Below are 15,581 nucleotides of genomic sequence, written 5' to 3'. Positions count from 1 at the left end.
TCTAGGTCTGAAATGGGTCTCTTGTACACAGCATATATATGAGTCTTGTTTTTGTATCCATTCAGCCAATCTGCGTCTTTTGGTGGGAGCATTTAGTCCATTTACATTTAAGGTAATTATTGATATGTATGTTCCTATTCCCGTTTCCTTAATTGGTTAGGGTTCGTTGTTGTAGGTATTTTCCTTCTGTTGTGTTTCTTGCCTAGAGAAGTTCGTTTAGCATTTGTTGTAAAGCTGGTTTGGTGGTGCTGAACTCTCTCAGCTTTTGCTTGTCTGTAAAGGTTTTAATTTCTCCATCAAATCTGAATGAGATCCTTTCTGGGTAGAGTAATCTTGGTTGCAGGTTTTTCTCCTTCATCACTTTATATATGTCCTGCCAGTCCCTTCTGGCTTGCAGAGTTTCTGCTGAGAGATCAGCTGTTAACCTGATGGGGATTCCCTTGTGTGTTATTTGTTGTTTTTCCCTTGCTGCTTTTAATATGATTTCTTTGTGTTTAATTTTTGACAGTTTGATTAATATGTGTCTTGGTGTATTTCTCCTTGGATTTATTCTGTATGGGACTCTCTGTGCCTCCTGGACTTGATTAACTATTTCCTTTCCCATATTAGGGAAGTTTTCAACTATAATCTCTTCAAATATTTTCTCAGTCCCTTTCTTTTTCTCTTCTTCTTCTGGGACCCCTATAATTCGAATGTTGGTGCATTTAATGTCCCAGAGGTCTCTGAGACTGTCCTCAGTTCTTTTCATTCTTTTTTCTTTATTCTGCTCTGCAGCAGTTATTTCCACTATTTTATCTTCCACATCACTTATCCGTTCTTCTGCCTCAGTTATTCTGCTATTGAGCCCATCTAGAGTATGTTTAATTTCATTTATTGTGTTGCTCATCATTGCTTGATTCATCTTTAGTTCTTCTAGGTCCTTGTTAAATGTTTCTTGCATTTTGTCTATTCTATTTCCAAGATTTTGGATAATCTTTACTATCATTATTCTGAATTCTTTTTCACGTAGACTGCCTATTTCCTCTTCATTTGTTAGGTCTGGTGGGTTTTTATCTTGCTCCTTCACCTGCTGTGTGTTTTTCTGTCTTCTCATTTTGCTTATCTTACTGTGTTTGGGGTCTCCTTTTTGCACGCTGCAGGTTCGTAGATCCTCTTGTTTTTGGTGTCTGTCCCCAGTGGCTAAGGTTGGTTCAGTGGGTTGTGTAGGCTTCCTGGTGGAGGGGACTGGTGCCTGTGTTCTGGTGGATGAGGCTGAATCTTTTCTTCCTGGTGGGCAAGTCCACATATGGTGGTGTGTTTGGGGGTGTCTGTGGACTTATTATGATTTTAGGCAGCCTCTCTGCTAATGGGTGGGGTTGTGTTCCTGTCTTGCTAGTTGTTTGGCTTACGGTGTCCAGCACTGTAGCTGAGTGAAGGTGGGTGCTGGTGTTGAGATGGAGATCTCTGGGAGATTTTCGCTGTTTGATATTATGTGGAGCTGGGAGGTCTGTTGTGGACCAGTGTCCTGAAGTTGGCTCTCCCCGCTCAGAGGCACAGCACTGACTCCTGGCTGCAGTACCAAGAGCCTTTCATCCACATGGCTCAGAATAAAAGGGAGAAAAAGTAGAAAGAAAGAATTAATAGAAGTAGAAAGAAAGAAAGAAGAAAAGAAAGGAAGAAAGGAGGGAGGGAGGAAGGAGGGAAGGTAGGAAAAAAGAAAGAAGATAAAGTAAAATAGAATAAAGTATGATAAAATATAATAAAGTTATTAAAATAAAAATAATATTAAAAATTATTAAAAAATAATTATTAAGAAAAACAAACAAACAAACAAAAAATGGACATATAGAACCCTGGGACAAATGGTGGAAGCAAAGCTATACAGACAAAATCTTACACAGAAGCATACACATACACATTCACAAAAAGAGGAAAAGGGGAAAAAAATCAAAAATCTTGCTCTCAAAGTCCACCTCCTCAATTTGGGATGATTCGTTGTCTAAAGGAGGGAACGAAAGAAGGAAAGAAAGAAAGAAGGTAAAGTAAAATAAAATAAACTAAGATAAAATAAAATAAAGTTATTAAAATAAAAAATAATTATTAAGAAAAAAATTTTAAAAAAACCCGGACAGATAGAACTCTAGGACAAATGGTGGAAGCAAAGCTGTACAGACAGAATCTCACACAGAAGCATACACATACAGACTCACAAAAAGAGGAGAATGGGAAAAAATCATGAATCTTGTTCTCAAAGTCCACCTCCTCAATTTGGGATGATTCGTTGTCTATTCATGTATTCCACAGATGCAGGGTACATCAAGTTGGTTGTGGAGCTTTAATCCACTGCTTCTGAGACTGCTGGGAGAGATTTCCCTTTCTCTTCTTTGTTCTCACAGGTCCCGGGTCTCAGCTTTGGATTTTGCCCCGCCTCTGCGTGTAGATTGCCAGAGGGCGTCTGTTCTTTGCTCAGACAGGACGGGGTTAAAGGAGCAGCCGCTTTGGGGACTCTGACTCACTCAGGCCGGAGGGAGGGAGGGGTACGGAGTGCCGGGTGAGCCTGCTGCGGCAGAGGCCGGCGTGACGTTGCACCAGCCCGAGGCGCGCCGTGCGCTCTCCCAGGGAAGCCGTCCCTGGATCCCGGGACCCCAGCAGTGGCGGGCTGCACAGGCTCCCCAGAATGGGGGCGTGGACAGTGATCTGCGCTCGCACACAGGCCTCTTGGCGGCGGCAGCAGCAGCCCCAGCATCCCACGCCCGTCTCTGGGGTCCGCGCTTTTAGCCGCGGCTTGCGCCCGTCTCTGGAGCTCCTTTAAGCAGCGCTCTTAATCCCCTCTCCTCGCGCACCAGAAAGCAAAGAGGGAAGAAAAAGTCTCTTGCCTCTTCGGCAGGTCCAGACTTTTTCCCGGACTCCCTCCCGGCCAGCCATGGCGCACTAACCCCTTCAGGCTGTGTTCACGCCACCAACCCCAGTCCTTTCCCTGTGCTCTGACCGAAGCCTGAGCCTTAGCCCCCAGCCCCGCCTGCCCCGGCGGCCGAGCAGACAAGCCTGTCGGGCTGGTGAGTGCCGGTCAGCACCGATCCTCTGTGCGGGAATCTCTCCGCTTTGCCCTCCGCACCCCTGTTGCTGCACTCTCCTCCGCTACTCCGAAGCTTCCCCCTCCATCACCCACAGTCTCCGCCCCCGAAGGGGCTTCCTAGTGTGTGGAAACCTTTCCTCCTTCACGGCTCCCTCCCACTGGTGCAGGTCCCGTCCCTATCTTTTTGTCTCTGTTTATTCTTTTTTCTTTTGTCCTACCCAGGTATGTGGGGAGTTTCTTGCCTTTTGGGAGGTCTGAGGTCTTCTGCCAGCGTTCAGTAGGTGTTCTGTAGGAGTTGTTCCACGTGTAGATGTATTTCTGGTGTGTCTGTGGGGAGGAAGGTGATCTCCGCGTCTTACTCTTCCGCCATCTTCCTACAGCCTCTCCCTAGTGTTTACTTTTAAGTTAATAAATATTTAAAATTTTCTCAGTTTTAATTTCTAATCTAGTAAATATAAATAGATATAACACAAATAAATAAAAGCTCTGTGAGGTCCTTAACAATTTTTAAGGGTGTAAAGGGGTTCTGAGATCAAAGTTGTTGAGCAATTCTGAGTTAGTTTTGTTATTTATTCTCTAGGTTTTCTGGGTATACTATCATGTCCTCTGCAGTACGGTTTGCTTTCCTTATTCTTTTCCAATTCTCAAGACTCTTATTATTTTCTCTTGCCTAATTGCATTAGCTAATACTTCCAGTACAATGTTAGCAGTGGAAAAGTGGGCATCTGTGTCTTGTTCTAACTTCAGTGGGAATGCCTCTGGTGTTTCCCCATTAAGTAATAGGCTGAGATGCTGCCTTAGGACTGTGTGTATTGTGTTATGTTTATTGAGTTTCTTTCTCTGAGTGTTATGTATTTCCATTATTGTCTAAAAATTTCTTTGGTGTTTAGAAAGGTTTGTATTTTTGATCTGGTGGTTGCCTTTGCATTTATACCTTCTATACTGCCCTTAATCCATCCTTTTCTTAAGCTTTTACTATGTGGTCTGTCAGTTTTAAATGATATACTTTGACTCCCACCTATTACCTAAACAGCAATCAGTGGTCATATTTTACTTTCCCCTTTGTTCCCATTTTTAAGATTGCATTCTTTCTGCTTGGTCAGAACACATAATGTTTATATATCCTTCTGTTACCATGACCCCACCTTTTGTTATTCTTAGCTCTATAATTAAATATATCAAGTGATCACCATCAGTCCCTTTGCTGAAGCTCCCTATTATCTTTTGGTTGGGTAAAGCTTGGTTGGAGGAAGGCTAGATATAAAATCCTTGGCTTGTACTCTCTTTCCTTGTGTGTTGAAAATGCTGCTTCACTCTGGCCCTGTTGTTTATGTTGCTCTCCGGAAGTCTTATGACAGCCTAAATTTCTCACCTGCATAAGAATTAGATGCTTTTGCATAGAGGATCCTGAGGACTTTTTCTTTGTCATTAAAATCTAATAGTTTTACTAGGAAACATCTCAGAGTTGATCATTTGAGATCAATTTTCCAAGCACACAGGGGCCTCTTCAATATGTTGATTTAAGATCTTATTTCTGGACAGTTTTCTTGGATTATATTTCTAAATACTATTTCTGTTCCATTGTTTTGTTTTTCTTGTTCACAGACTCCAATCATACATATGTTGGACCTTCTTTGCCTGCCTTCCATTTCAACTACTTTCTCTTTGATCTTTTTTACTTCTTTTAAAACTCATTTCCATTCTGTTTTTTGTTTTACTACCTTTCTTCATTGTCCCTTATTAACTTTTTATTTGGACCTATTCTCTTGTGGGTACCTTGTAATTTATTCTTTACTTCTGAGATAGTTTTGACTTTTTCTTCAATTTTTCTTCCTAAATTTGATCAACTTTCACTGCATTTCTTCCTGATTTTGGGGATCCTCTTGTATTCTTAGTTTTTATATGTGAATCTAGTTTTTTAAATCTTCAAATTGATAATATTTAATTCAGCTTGAAATGTTTCTTTATAGTTTTCTTCTGCTTCATGGTTGATTTTTTTGGAGGAGGAGAATTTTCTTTAGCTAAAATGTTTTTATTCATATTTTATCTTTTCTTCTTATAGTAGCTAAGTATGGCATTAGTCTGATTTTTTCCCCTCCCACTTCGAGGCATTTTTAAAGGAGAGTTCCTGTTTCAAGAGTGCCCTCTTCTGTCAGTATAGTGAAGTGCAATTTATTGAATGGATAGTGCTGGGGTGGGGGGGAGGAGGAATGATTGGTTGCTTGCTCTCTTTTTTTCTGCAAGAGTCTTAGTCTCCCCCCCCCCTTTTTTTCTTTTACTGTCACACCTCTAAGGGGCAGCACCTCTTCTTTATTTATTTCCTTCTTCTTCTAGAAGCCATAATTCTCTATCATTGCCACCTCTAACCCTACTCACTTTCAAGTACCTTTCCTGTAGCCAGTATTGTGAACTACTAAGTTTCAGATTTGTGTTCATTGTTCTGCATTTAGTGGGTTGTTTTTTTTTTTTTTCAGGTTTATTGAGGTATAATAGACTTTAGTGTTGGACTTTTCCTTTCTGGGATGATTCTGTCTATAATTTGTCTATGTCCTCCACTTGCCTCTCCTTTTTCCTCATGGAATTTCTTAAGACTCCCCTTTTTAGCTGTCTATACTCACAAACTTGCAGCAGTAGTAGGTGCTCTGTTGGAATTTGGTGCTTATTTCTCTACTTAACTGTAATTTGAGGTTCATAGTATTATCTAGTACCTTGTAACATTGAAGGCATGGGTCATGTGTAGATATTTTTTCTTGTTGGTTTTCTTTTTTCCTTGTCAATCTTAGCTTTTTGTTTGTGTGTTTCTTGTTTTTGGTTTTAGATGTGAGGAGAGGTTTGGATTTAGGAGGCCATAATTACCTTCCATACTTATTGCTGAATAAACAGTGAAAATACTGATTTTAAAGGAACTTTTGTCATTTCAACAAATACTTTTAAAATTACTTGGATTAACATATTTGGTGACAATAAGACCACTAACTGTGTTAATCATGTTTTCATTTATTATTTTCAGTGGGAGAAATGCCCCATAGTGGAAGTTTTTAGAAATCTTTTCATACAGCATAGGATGTGAACCTCTTTTGGGAGAGGTGGGTCCCTATAGAAATATAATTGCTCTTCCTAAAAACACTTATTCTCTGAAAGCCATTTCAATTTTAATGCTGGCATTTTTCTACTATTCCTTATGGTTCAAGAACCCCTGCTCTCATTTCCTTTGCTAGTCATTGGCATATTGCTAAGTATCCAGTAATTTTTTTTAAGCATCAAAAGAAATACTCTTAAGCTCTACATTTTTCTCTCGATGGAGATGAGTTCAGTCCAAGGTAAGTCTTTATAGGTGAGAAGAGCCTTGGTTCTGACAAGTGGCTGCTAACAAGAGAATTGTCTTTCTAATGAGGCAACTGCACACCTTTTGCTTCTTGGAGCTGCTGTTTTGGTGTCTCCACTAGTCTCTTAGGGCTTTTCTTACTCAATTTTCAGTAGGTGTTTTGTTTTGTTTTTTCTCCTAAAAGAATCTTTGTAAAAACTGAGAGCAGTGCAAGGCAAGTATTTCTTGAACAAGACACAAAACTGCTAACCATACAAGAAGATAAATTGATAAATTAGACGACATTAAACGTACAAACTTCTCTTCATCAAAAGACACCATTAGGAAAGTGAAAAGGCAGTCTATAGAATGGAAGAAGACATTTGTAAAACCTACGTCTGACAGATGACTTGCATCCAGAATATATAAATAACTTTTGCAAATTGATAAGAAAAAGAAGATAGCTCACTAGGAAAATGTACAAAAGACCTGAAAAGATACTTCATAAAAGAGGATATCCAAATGGCCAAAAAGCACATGAAATAGTGTTCAGCTTCATTAGTCATCAAATAAATACAAATTAAAACCACAGTGAGATAACACCACATATACCAGAATGACTGAAGTGGAACAAACAAACAAACCCAGAAAATACCCAACTCTTGGCAAGGATATTGAATACCAGAAATCATATATACTTTGTATAACTGTGTCTATCAAGGTTAAACATATGCCTTCTTATGACCCAGGCTTTCCCTAGTAGGTGTATACCCAACAGAAATGCAAGCATACGAACATTGAAAGACAGGTATTAGGATGTCTATAACAACACCATTTGTAACAGCTACAAACTGGAAATAACCACATTCCCATCAAGAGTAGGATGGATAAATGAATTATGGTATAAATTCACACAGTAGAATACTATATATTGCAATGAAAGTGAGAAACCTACTACTATTTGCAACAATATGGAATGGAGCTCGTGAACATAAAGGTATACTTCAATACAAAGTTAAAACAGGAATAAAACCAAAAAACTAGGCCAAACAACCTAAAAACTGATGCTCAGATGGGAGGTATTCCTGTGGTCTTGTAATAACGAGATCCTCCACATTTAGAACAGGTTGGCAAGGACATCCAGAGCTAGTTGGGCCCCCAGCCCACTGAAGGGGCCAGCATGGCCACCTGGCCAGCCTCTGAGCCATGGCTCTAGGACACATGGCAGGGAAAAAGCCATGATAGGGTCACAAACTCAAAGCAAGGACAGAGTCTTCTCACCCACAAAAGTTATAGCTTTGAGAATTCCTTTGTTTTTAATCAATTTTTAGTTACTCAGGCAATATACAAATATAATTTCCTTACAAAGTTAAAACATTACTGGTGATGCGATATCTTAGATTTCCTTTAAAACAATATGGGGTGGGGAGTGGCTGGGGGCCCATAGTTGAAACAATATTGGTCATGGGCTGATGGTCATTGAGGCTGGGCAGTGGATACCTGGGACCTTGTGGTGGTGTTCTCTCCATTTTTGTATATGCTTAAAATTTTTACTATAAAAAGCAAACACGCAGCACATCATTACTGAAAAGGCTAAAGTCACTATAGATCTCTAAGCTTCAGATACTGGTGTTCATCCCTCTCTTCCCCCATTCCCCACCACAGTTAACCACTGTTACCAGTTTGGGTTTTGTCTTAGGAGGAAACAGATGGCACATTCTAACTAGGATAATTTGAGGAGTTTTTTAATAGAGAGGCAATACATAAAGTCATGTGAGGGGAAGCCACAAAGCATCATGCAGCACCCCAGGGAAGTCTTTCTCACCTTTAGGCCCAAGATACCAAACCTGGGGAGAAGAGAGTGGGGTACCTTGAAAGGAGCCGGGACCTTTGGTTGAGGGCTGTGGCCAGTTTTGGAGACTCCATAGGTGGAAACTGGGAGAATAAATACTCCAGTCTCATTCTCCTCCATTCCTTTGATCTTGTGCTGGTGCTCAGCATTGGCTGGAAGGCAAGGCCACCCACTGATGGCATTCATTCAGGTCAGTCTCCCAAGGCACGGAGCAGGCTGGAGCATGGCGGAGAGGGGATCTGCAGGGGCACATGGAAGATATCTCATTGAGTGTGGGTCTTGCCAGATGTTTTTTTGTGAATTTGCATATATGTTTATCAATCCAGTGGTTTTGTTTTCATTGTTTTTTAATATCCTTGGGGTCATGTCCTGTCCAGGTGTTCTTTCCATGCCAGTACTTCAAGGTCAACCTCATTCTTCTTTGCGGCTGATAGTATTCCACAATGTGGACACAGTATAGTTTATCTAGCCCTTACCCCTTGACAACAATTTAAGTTGCTTCCTTCTTGAGAACTTGTCTTAACCCTGGAGACCCTCTTGCCATCTTGGGGACATCTGGGAAATGGCCATATGTAATACGTTGTTTGTTCCCATGGATCTCATGGTTGGTTGAAGGTTTTTTGTGTTGTATTATATACTTGAACTGTCCAAACAATTCTGATTTTTTGGCAGCTGGGACTGCTGGGGAGAAAGTCAGGTAAGGAGAGTCATGAGGACTGTATCAGACATTGGAAGACGGGTTTGAGTTCCAGGTTTGCCACAGCCTTGCTATGTGACCTTGAGCAAGTTGCTTAACCTCTCTGACCCTCAGTTTTACCTCTATAAACTGCAGATGATAGTTATACCTGCTCCACCTGCCTCCCCCCCCCCATGGTAGTTGTAAAGGTGTTCGGAGACAAAGGATGGGAAAGAGCTTGAAGTGGACGCCAATGACAGTTCCCTGTTAGGGGACAGGGCTGGTGCCCCTCTCCTCCAAGCTTCCCTCTGCAGTCAGGACAATGGGGGTGTTGCCAAGAGGTGTGCTGTTTCCCTGCACACAACACGCCCGTGTCCTGATGCATAGGCATGGCTCAGTCTACCCCAGACCAAGAATTGTCTGACATTGTGCTTTTTGGTTGTTTATTTCTAAGGGGCTAAGTTGCTGTGGGATTTGTACTTCTTCTTCGTGGAAGACTGAGTGTCTCTTGGTATTGGAGTTTTCTTTCCATGGTTGGAGGACCAGTAGCTGATCCTTCCCTCTTCCTCTGACTTCAGATCAGAGAGACAGCATGAGCCAATGTCACCACCCGACAAGGGCAGGATGGCAAGCTAGGGAATGGGTCTCTGTCTCGTACTTCTGCCAAAGCCTCAAAACTTGCCTTCTGCAGAAAACTTCTCTTACAATAAACCACAGCTGACGCTCCGTGAGTGCTTACTCTCTGCCTGGCACCCTGCTAAGTGCTTTCCATATATTATTTCATTTAGTCCTCACAAGAACCCTATGATCACTAGGCTTACTTACATTTTACAGAAGAGGAAACATAGGCTCAAAAAGTTTAAGACACTTGCCCCAGGTAGTGCAGTTAGAAAGAGGCAGAGTTAGAATCCACACCCTGGTCTAGTCTCTCTGACGGCAGGGCCATGTCCTTGGCCACTGGGCTCTATTGCCTCCTGGTTCATCCTGCCACCCCTCAACTCTGTCGTGCGTTTCTTAGGGTTTCTGTGTAATTTGACCCACAATATTTCCGGCCCGTATGTGCCTGGCTCCCTAAAAAAATAGTGAATGTGTTTTCTGCTCTTTTTTCCCTCCCAGGGTAACTGGGACAGAGTTGTGTATGTAGTAGGAGCTCAGCGAATGCCAATTTCTTATGACAGTCCCACTGGGGGTGCTGTTGGCAGGCTCGGCATAGCAAAAAGCTATGTTGGCCCTTTATGGAAGTTATCAGGAAGATGAATAAGGCTTGAAATGCGAGACCCTGGCAGGGCTGACTCAGACCTCACAGAATGGCTTGCCTTGGCCTTTGAAGAGCTGAGAGCTATTTACGTCCAGCTAATGGACCTTACTGGCTGTGAGCAGTCAAAGCCGCTGTATAAATACTCTGGCCTAAGGCCACAGAGTGAGTGAGGACAGGAACAGGAAGAGACCCCTCTTCATCCTCATCCTCATCCCATCCAGGAGAAGCCCACGGGGAAGCAATGGCTCTGGTTTGGTGGGAAGCCACTGGCAGCAGGCTGTGTGGGGTAGCAGAATCGTCTTTAGTTGGCAATGTGGTATGCAGAAGTCTTTCCCGGCACCGGCTGCTTTGCATAAATAAATGGCGGCCAGCTGTTTGTCTTCCTATCAGCGTGAACATCCATCACGGCTTGTTTCAAATATAAGGCTGGGAAGGAGAAGCTCAGACGCCCATGAAAGGCAAACGTTAGGATGATCACCCAGCCTGGTCTGGCACACATCGGCTTCGAGAAACTCACAAAGTGGAAACACTGGCTGGGGTCTATCCCGGGGGCTGGGCACAGGGTCTCATGTTCTCTCTAGGTGTCCCCCACCCCACCCAGGAGCTGAGTTTTTTTTCCAACGGGGGACACACAGTGAGACCAGTCTCCTGTTGGGGACCTATTTGGTGGAGCCAACGCAGTGCTGATGGCTGTTTCCATCTTCTGGGTGTCCTTCCCCATCTCCTGCCACCAGCCTTGACTCACAACAGACCTTGAGAACAGGTAGGCTGGGAAGGGAAAAGTCTCCTCCCGTTGGGCCCAGCCCCCAGCCTGCACATAGCGGTCATGGCCCAGTGGCTGTTTGAGGTGCCCTGGTGTGGGGCTAGCTGGTAACAGGGCAGAATGTCACCATGAGTCTATGATGAGCTCTCCAGTGCCACTCTCTGTCCACCTGCTGCAGGCCCAGAACCCACCGTGGCAGTCTTGTCTGCCCCCAGCCGGGCTGTGTGAAGGAGGCAGGTGCCTGCCCTGCCTGTACCCCTCACCTCCTGCAACCAAGGATGCTGTCTCTCTCCTCATTCAGTTTAGATCATTAGTATTGCTTTTTGGTCTTTCTCTCTGGGAACTCATTCATTCACCTACCCGTTCTAAAAATATTTATTTTGCATCTACAGTGCGCCAGGCACTGGGAAGACAGGGGTGAGCAAGAGACGGTCCCGACTTACTGGAACTGACATTTCATTGGAGGGGGAGCATAGTCAGACAAAACACAAGAGACTAAAAAATAACAGCCTGTTGTAAAGAGTGCTATTAAAGAAACAAAGGGTATGTAGGGTAACAGGAGAGACCTAGTCTAGATGGAGTGGCTTTTCTGAAGAGGTGACTTTTAGGCTGAGGCCTAAAGACTGAGAGGGAATCTGCCAAGTGAAGAATAGGGGAAAGAGCATTCCAGAAGAGAGACTAGCATATGCAAAGGGCCTGAGGTTGGGCAGAGCTTGGTTTCCTTGTGGAATTAAAAGACACCAAGGTGTCTGGAGTGTAGAGAGTTGAAGGCGAGCTAAGAACAACTCAGGGTGGCATCGCAGGCCCTGTGACAGTCTGGAGAGCAGCGGAGCTTAGCGGGCTCTGCTGAGGCAGGAGGTTTAATGGGGGCAGGGGATGCAGTACACTGAGAATGTTGCTTTAGGTGTTCTTGGTACATTTGTTACATTTATTGGGAACCTAGTGCTTGCCAGGCCTTGTGCTGAGTGCTGGGGCAGGTGAAATTTAGTTTGGAGCGTCTCCTGGAAGCAAAGAGGACCCCACGTGGGTCTTTAATTTGGGGTGACATGGTGAGATGGGAAACAGGGCAGCCACAGGGGTAGTGGCTTCAGTGAGTTCTCTGCAAAACGGCTTCCCAGAAACCAGCCGTCCACTTTCCACCTGCAGCCTGGGGGTCTCTCGCTGCAGATGTGTCTAGTGCCCCCCTCACAGTGGGTGCATGCCACACCCAGACTCTGTGGGGTGTGAGCTGAGGAGGTCTGGTCCTTGGGAGGAGGAGGAGGTCTGCTCTAAGGCACAGAAAGCACAGAGGTTGCAGCCCATGTTGCAGATGTAAAGGGGAAACGGCACTTGTTGCCCATCCTCTTTGCAGGCGGAGAGACTGAGTCCTGGGGAGAAAGTAAAGTTTCTTGACTAGCTGGTAATTGTACTTTCCATTTAATGTTTGAAAAGTACTTAAAGAGATAGGTGCCTTGACTTGCACAGCTCAAATATCTACCGCTACTGCTGTGAAGGCGCTCGGGTGTTCCTGAGAGCATCCAGCAGCGGTATCCTGGAGAACACTCGGCTTGTGTATCCCAGCTCCTTTCTTCCTGAGGACAAATGGAGTCACCTCTGGCCACAGAGGCTCTGCACCCTCATGTTCTTTGGGGGGTCCTTCCTGTTCTTAGGCTCTTTGCTTTCCTTGCAGGTTTACATAAAGTGTTTATAGCTGTTACCCATACTAGCCTCTGCTTACCACCATGGAAAACATGGGCAGGACTTATTTTGCTTTAGGATTTGGGCTTTAAATGGAAGACACTACTGTGTGCTGGGAAGGCTGTGGCCTCCAGAGTCATGTTGCGCGGGTTCTAGCTGTTTGATTTTGGAGAATTGACTTAACTTCCCTGAGCCTCGGGTCCAGCAGGGGAGAGAGTCAGATGGCAATTCCTGCAGTGGTGACTACAGCTTGCTTGCCAGGGGCTTGTCATTAAGCACCTTCCACCCATAGCTCAGTGATGCTCCACCTTGAATGCATCACAGTCACTGGAGGGTTTGTGCAAGCAGGTTGCTGGGTCCCACCTCCAGAGGATCCCATCCAGGAGGACTAAGGTGGACCCGAGAATCTGCATTTCTAACCAGTTCCAGGCTGCTGGTCCCAGGACCACACTTTGAGAAGGACTGCATGAGTTCATTTAATTCAGTCATCACGACAATCCCCTCAACTTGGTATTATTGTTATTGTGACTTTGCTGATGACGAAATTAAGGATTAGAGACTGAAATAACTTACCCAGGGTCACACAGCCATTGGGTGGAGAAGCTGGGATTCACGTCCAGGTCTGGGCTACGCAAAGCCATTGTTCTTAGACTCTGCAGGAAGGAGTGTGTGAGTCCCAGCAAGGTGCCGGCCTGTCAGGGATGAGGCCCTCAGTAAGTGCTGGCTGCAGTCCCTTTACTCCTTTATTATTTTATTTTTTTTATTTTTATTTTTTGCGGTATGCGGGCCTCTCACTGCCGTGGCCTCTCCCGTTGCGGAGCACAGGCTCCGGACGCGCAGGCCCAGCGGCCATGGCTCACGGGCCCAGCCGCTCCGCGGCATGTGGGATCTTCCTGGACCGGGGCACAAACCCGTGTCCCCTGCATCGGCAGGCGGACTCTCAACCACTGTGCCACCAGGGAAGCCCCCTTTACCCCTTTAGACACCAATGGGCCTTTATCCAAGATGATAGTTGACACCAAATGGTTTTCATTATTGTTTTGTGATACAGCAGAACCAAATTATACTCAGAAAACTTGGATGAAAAAATCCAAACTTGAAAGGATGAGTAGCTGGAGAGGTGTTGATTCACCAGACGGTTATAGGCCTCCAGGGCCAACAGGGACTGGGGAATCACCTGGTGTCCCTCACCTTCCCCAGCAAGGGGTTCCCAGCCCTGTGGGAGGGCTTCTGGGGGTGGGGAGCTTACTCTCTCCCCTGACACGGGGACAGGGAGTAAGGGCTTCATTTTCAGAGGGCGGGAATTGGCCTGATGGAGCCAGCCCAGGCCAGCAGAGGGAAGTCACAGCCTCTGTCTTTCTGGGCCTCTTACCCAACTGGGGTAGGGGATCCCGTCCCCAGAGGATAAACTGTCTGCACTGTGAGCCCCTCAAGACTGTGCACACAGCGTGGGCATGAACATGGAAGACTGAGTCCAGGGAAGCAGTGGGGATCTTAAAGCTGGACTTTATAGGAAGGGAGGGATTCCTGGCAGGGGAACCGGCAGGAGTGAAGGTTCAGGGCGTGGAAATGCACATGGCACCCTCACGGCTCATCATCTGGTTCTTCCAACACATCCCCTCCTCTCTCCCCAGTGATGTTTCCCCTATGGAAACTTTTTTCTACTCTGGTCGGACAGTGGGCAGCCTTGAATACCAAGCTGAGGCATTTGGGTTGTCTCTGTTGAGATAAGGGAGCCAGGGGCTACAAGGTTCTAGAAGGAGGGAGACCCCACAGCCCATCTCAGCCTGAGCTTCAGCTGCCCTGGGGCCGTGTTGCCTTTCTTTTTGAATTCTCAGCTCAAACATTTCTGCAGACTTTCCATGTGAATCCTCTGGAAGCTGAATTATCATGGAGACTTCAGCCAGGCAGTCCCTTCTTTGCCCCCACCTTCCTTTTTTTTTTTTTTTTTTTTTTTTTTTTTTTGCTGGCAAAAAGGAATGAATCTGGCAGAGCCCTTGTCCTCTTCCAGCTCCCCCAGCCTGGAGCAGGCACTGCTTAAGCTGGTACCTTCATCTCGGTGAGCTCAACCCTAAACTCGCTGGGTCTTAGCTGGATTAAGGGCCTAGATTGTTGCTGAGGAGGAAGGAGGTACCTCCGTAATTGCTGTTTAAATCTACCTAACAATAGCCACATGTGGAGCCAGATTTGAGGGTTATTAAATATGAGCACCATTCTTCCCCCAAACATGTCTGTGTTTGCATAGCTGGGCAGCATGGGGAAGGGGGAGGGAAAAGGTTGCAGGGTCAAAAGGGGGCTTCAGAGGCCCCGATTCTGAGAGAGAACGGCCCTTGGTTCAGCCAAGAAGACTGGTGACCAGAGTCCCCCAGCCCCGACCTGGGGAAGCTTCTTTCTGGGGCACTGGAACCCATCACCCACAGAGCTTCTCTGACTGTAAGCTCTGAAGTCCCAGCAGGAGCAGCTGCTTCAGCAAAGCTTGGTGGGGGCAGTGGGGAGGGACTCACCCCAGGGCACTGCTCCTTCCCTAGAGGGTCTTGTCCCTCTGCAGCAACTGCCTGCTGTCCTGGGGTGACACAAAGGTAAGTGTGGGGTGCTGTGGAAGGGCTGGCCCGTCTGCAGCCATTTGGGGACAGGTGGGCATGTGCATCTCAGCTTTTCCCTAGTGCCCCTTGCCCACAGTATAGGGTGATGGGAAAGAAAAGTGTGTTTTTCAGGTGTGCCATGCCGTTGGCTCCCGCTCTTTCCACTTGGGGGTGGAGGGCAGGTGGGGGGCTCAGTTTCCCTGCTCTGCATTGTCAGGCCTGTGAGCAGACTGAGTCACATGGTCTCACTCGGATCAGCTGCTGTTTTGGAGACATGTGCCGTGCATGTGTGTGTGTGTATCTTCATGACAGGGAACCGGGTCACGGAAAGGCCTGGAGTGAGCATGGGGATGCCTATCGAGGGAGTGTGGTCCCCGGAAGGGTGCAGCTAGGTTCCTGTGCGACCCTCTGGTT

This window comes from Mesoplodon mirus (genome assembly GCF_964341445.2).
Source record: "Mesoplodon mirus genome assembly, chromosome: 5".
Taxonomy (NCBI): Eukaryota; Metazoa; Chordata; class Mammalia; order Artiodactyla; family Ziphiidae; genus Mesoplodon; species Mesoplodon mirus.
This window is presented reverse-complemented; position numbering follows the sequence as displayed.